General features: G+C 31.8%; 1 long non-coding RNA gene and 6 other non-coding genes across 7 annotated transcripts; all 7 read right to left on the bottom strand.

Moving 5' to 3' along the window:
• Nucleotides 1–1,355: 1,355 nt before the first annotated feature.
• On the bottom strand, nt 1,356–1,455 carry LOC142622987 (small nucleolar RNA snoR113). The gene has a single exon (XR_012842019.1). It is a non-coding gene; the product is annotated as a small nucleolar RNA snoR113 (small nucleolar RNA).
• A 345-nt stretch (nt 1,456–1,800) lies between these two features.
• On the bottom strand, nt 1,801–3,574 carry LOC142627925 (uncharacterized). Its single transcript, XR_012842965.1, has 2 exons — nt 3,491–3,574; nt 1,801–2,152 (listed from the first exon to the last, which is right to left on the bottom strand). It is a non-coding gene; the product is annotated as an uncharacterized LOC142627925 (long non-coding RNA).
• Nucleotides 2,044–2,138, bottom strand: LOC142622964 (small nucleolar RNA Z43). The gene has a single exon (XR_012842000.1). It is a non-coding gene; the product is annotated as a small nucleolar RNA Z43 (small nucleolar RNA).
• Nucleotides 2,532–2,647, bottom strand: LOC142622999 (small nucleolar RNA SNORD14). The gene has a single exon (XR_012842026.1). It is a non-coding gene; the product is annotated as a small nucleolar RNA SNORD14 (small nucleolar RNA).
• LOC142622959 (small nucleolar RNA snR60/Z15/Z230/Z193/J17) lies at nt 2,829–2,921 on the bottom strand. The gene has a single exon (XR_012841996.1). It is a non-coding gene; the product is annotated as a small nucleolar RNA snR60/Z15/Z230/Z193/J17 (small nucleolar RNA).
• On the bottom strand, nt 2,977–3,058 carry LOC142622980 (small nucleolar RNA U83). The gene has a single exon (XR_012842013.1). It is a non-coding gene; the product is annotated as a small nucleolar RNA U83 (small nucleolar RNA).
• LOC142622965 (small nucleolar RNA Z43) lies at nt 3,278–3,374 on the bottom strand. Its single transcript, XR_012842001.1, has one exon. It is a non-coding gene; the product is annotated as a small nucleolar RNA Z43 (small nucleolar RNA).
• Nucleotides 3,575–4,216: the final 642 nt, after the last annotated feature.

Here is a 4,216-nt window from a genome sequence, read left to right on the forward strand (position 1 = left end):
GAATTTATTGCAAGTTATTAATTATATTTTCAAAGTCAATGTCACAATTCTTTAGGCGCAATGTAGTTAAGTTTTAATTTATTGCACAGGCAAAATTTACTGGTGACCTCATGCAGTGAGTGATGTCATTGTTATCTATTCTTATTTAATAGTGGTGACACCCATTCTTATCCTCGACCTTTCCTAAAACCGGAACCCATATTTGAACCCCACTTTCTCCTTTCCCAACAATAATCACCAGCAAAAGCAATCATGGGCAAGCCCCCGTTGGAGGCCAAAAATAAACCACGGTGAATCATTTTTTTATTTTTTTGATAGACAGGATTTATTTACTAATTAACTAAATAAATCATTTTGAGTTGTGGATAGGTTGTGTGTGATCATTTTCTTATAATAGGCCCACATAAGCTCGTTTCTCTGTGTGTGGTGGCGTAATCAATTTGTCATTAGCCTGTGAAGATGAGAGAATTTTAACCAGGATAATTTGTATATTTTTGTGGGCTATATGAAGAGTTGAATCACCAGTCCTATGTCCACGTTGATGTTCGTTGGTCAGTATGACCACAAGCATAAATTGATTGGATTATAGTTCGAGTTGTCTAGTTTAGGAGATGTCAAATCGATTGCCTACTGATGATTATCAGCGATAGCTGTAAACTAGGACAAATTCAATTTGGTAGGGAATATTCATATGCATTTTAGTAATTTCATTTCAATACATAAAAACTTAAAAACGCCAATTCAAACAAGTGATTTTATTGTCTTTTCGACCTATTTTACCATTATTAATCATAGAAATCCACCTTAAAACTATTATGTAGTTTACAGTTTACGCCATGAAAATGTACCATCACTAAATGATAACAAACTTCACAAAAAATACCCATCAAGCTTTGCAGATTGTTTATGAAAATTTTAAAAATCTAGAATGATTTTAACCTAGATAAATGATAAAAATTGCTTTTAAGTGGTTAAATTTATTAGATGGCACCTTCCCTCTTATTACCTCCCTCCTCTAATATGAAATCTTGTTTCTTTCATTTTAATTATTTAGCATTTGAGATCCAATTAAAAATTAAAATTATTTTATTATTCAGTTTATTTTTGCTATTATTTATAAAGCTCACTGCACTTTTTAATACAATTTATAAACCTCACAATACTATTTTAACTAATTTTTACCTTTATGTACAATACTTTCAGTAAAATAAGACGAAGAAAAAAAAAATAGAATTATATAGCCAAACTCAAAATTTACTGGTACGTAGTTATTTGATTCTAATTTGAATCCATAACTTAAAATATTTTTTTGCCGATTTATTGTCACATAGCATTGCTCAACAACATTACATGAACTAGCTCAGAAAAAACACCTTTATTGCACTTTCATCAGACTACTAGCAACAAACCAAACCAGTAGCAGCCGTAAGTCCGGCCTTTGTGTCATCATCGCCAGCAAAATTTAATGTAGACCTTAAATAATTAAAAGGAAACTAAATTTGAAATAAAATCTGAATCAGCAGTGGCAAAATGAAGAGTTTATAGCTATATGCAACCGTATTAATAAACTTCCAAAACCGAAAAGGTAAGATACAACTTGTTTTGGTATCCCTTACACTAATGAGCTTTGTACAAAAGCCTCTTTTCTTTCTAGGGTTTATTCACTTCAATCCAATCCAATCCAATTACCATATCCGCAACTAGTCATATTACAATAAGGAGTGCTTCGCAGAAAAATTCGTAATAAGCAATATCAATGGTTAACAAGATAATAATAATTAAAAAAAAAAACAGCTTAGGGAGGCAATCCAACATATTTTTGCAATTGCATCATTCTACTGCACACAGTAGAACACAGATTTTTTAAAAGAACCAAGTAAGACACAATGATAAATGAGAAACAAAGGATACATTAAATTTAACCTAGAGATCATAGTACAGAACAGGAAAAAAAGAACGAAAACTGTAAAAAATTAACACCCTTTACTTCAAAAATTCCAATTACTTCTTTAGATGATATCCGCTTGTTTGCTTACTTAGATGGGACTCAGAATATGGGTGGTGATATAACAGGATGGTCGGCAAGGCAAAGATGCCATTACGACGAACGAGACCTATCACAGAAATCATCACAGTCCCCCCTCAATTTCATCTGCTATTCATATGAATTCACAATTGCATATAAGAAATTACAGTAACTGAAATGGTTGCAAGTTGCTACCATTAAGAACTCAAACGGGCAATCAAAACTTTTTAGACCATATTGACATCAACCAAACAAAATGAAGACAGCACAGCATGCAAATAACAAATACACCGAACAACATTGTTAAAACAAGGGGTATGCAAGGATTTGGCCTCATAGAGAAGATTAGTTTGTCAACATAAAGTTCAGCCATATGCTTGTCTAAATAAATAATTAATAATCATTGGCCAATCAACAAAATTTATTCAAACATTACAATAAATAGTAAAGCAATAACATAAACCACAATTGCAGACCAAGGTAATTTCCATATATATTTTCAGTTGGTCACAGACATCCAAGGAAGGATAAAAGCAGCACAAGCTCTCAAGCTCGGCAAAAGCTCTTAGGCGGCCCTGCGAATGTTTTGAGAAACAAGCCTTGAATTTATCATCACTGACCACTATTAAAAGTTAAAACCACCCATTTAACTTGATAGCCCCCATGGCATACATTAGTAAACCATTTTTTTTAAAATAAATTATAAAAAGTTTCCTACCTAAAATGGATAGAGTAAACACAACTAATTTTATCAATCCTAAAAAAAAGGTTAAGCAAAACTATATAACAAGAAAGAGACATAAATAGATATCAGATAGGAGCGAAAGACTATGCAATAATGTGTTAATCACAGATTATCATCTGAACTATGCGTATTAATCATCACCTGACCCATACATAAGATACATAAACAAATAATCAACCAATCAAAAAACAACCATCAAAACGAAAGCCTCAGAAGGAAGGCAGTAGGTAAGTGTAATCACAAACTGTCATACGTTGCGCAAATACCATCAGTTCTCATCATAGGCAGTTTGAACTTTGAAAGCACAAAAGTAAAAATAAATAATTTATGTTATAAACATGTTTAATTCATTGCAAACCCACTCAAAAATCAAAAAGCAAGGGCCTCATAGAGAAGATTAAATCGATCCACACAGTGATTCAGACATATGCTTGTCTTTAAAAATATATATCTAATCATTGGCCATTTCGAACACTAATTTAGTTATAAAAAGGGAAGTGGGCGATGGCTCAGAATATGGGTGGTGATATATCAGGATGGTCGGCAAGGCCTATTGGGCCAATTACGACGAACGAGACCTTAAATCACAAATCGTCACAGTCCCCTGAGTACGCATAAAGCTAAACACAGACAGACAGATAACAGAAACGATGAATCATAAAAAATAAAATATAAAGCCAAAGAGAAAAATAACAAAAAAGGATATGAAAGATGCTCACAGAGATGGCTGTGGCTTTTGAGGTTTGAGCTTCCTCTATTGCTTGCTTCTACTTATAAAAGAGGCGTGTGTGTGGCCAAGTTCTAGGGTTTGCGCTGATGCTAGCTAGGATTTTATTTCGGATCTGCTACAATGCGCTAAGAAACGGTGCGTTTGACGACCCAAATCTAGAACGCTGTCGTTTTAATCGGGTTATCTCTTATTATTTATTAAGATAAGCTGACTCTTTCAACTTTGCTTTTCTTCATTTCAGATTTCTAACTTTTAAGTCTATTCAATTAAGGTTTTTTCATCAACTTTTATTATATATGGTGGTTTATTTTTCAATTTTTTAAATTTTTATTCAAATTTTTCTTCAAATTTTTTTTAAATTAAAATAGTTCAATTAATGATTTAAAAATATTTTCCATTTTTTTTTTCAAAAAATTTTAACAAATGTTATCGAAAACAACTTAATTGAATAAATCTGAAATATAGAAGACTGAAATGAACTAAAGCAAAATTAGAGGTTTAAAATGAAATATAAAAAAAGTTAGAGGATTATTTTTACATTTTAATATATGATGATTTTGTTGGAAAAATTGGTTTTTTATCTCATAAAAAACACATAGCGGAAGCAACAAATAAAGATCTACTTCATTCATGGCTGATAGTGTGCACTTTGTAAATTTCAAAATTTAAGAACAAAATAGCGTACTTTGGTGTGGTGAAATTCAAAACCAAATAT

Source organism: Castanea sativa, chromosome 1, assembly GCF_040712315.1.
Source record: "Castanea sativa cultivar Marrone di Chiusa Pesio chromosome 1, ASM4071231v1".
NCBI lineage: Eukaryota > Viridiplantae > Streptophyta > Magnoliopsida > Fagales > Fagaceae > Castanea > Castanea sativa.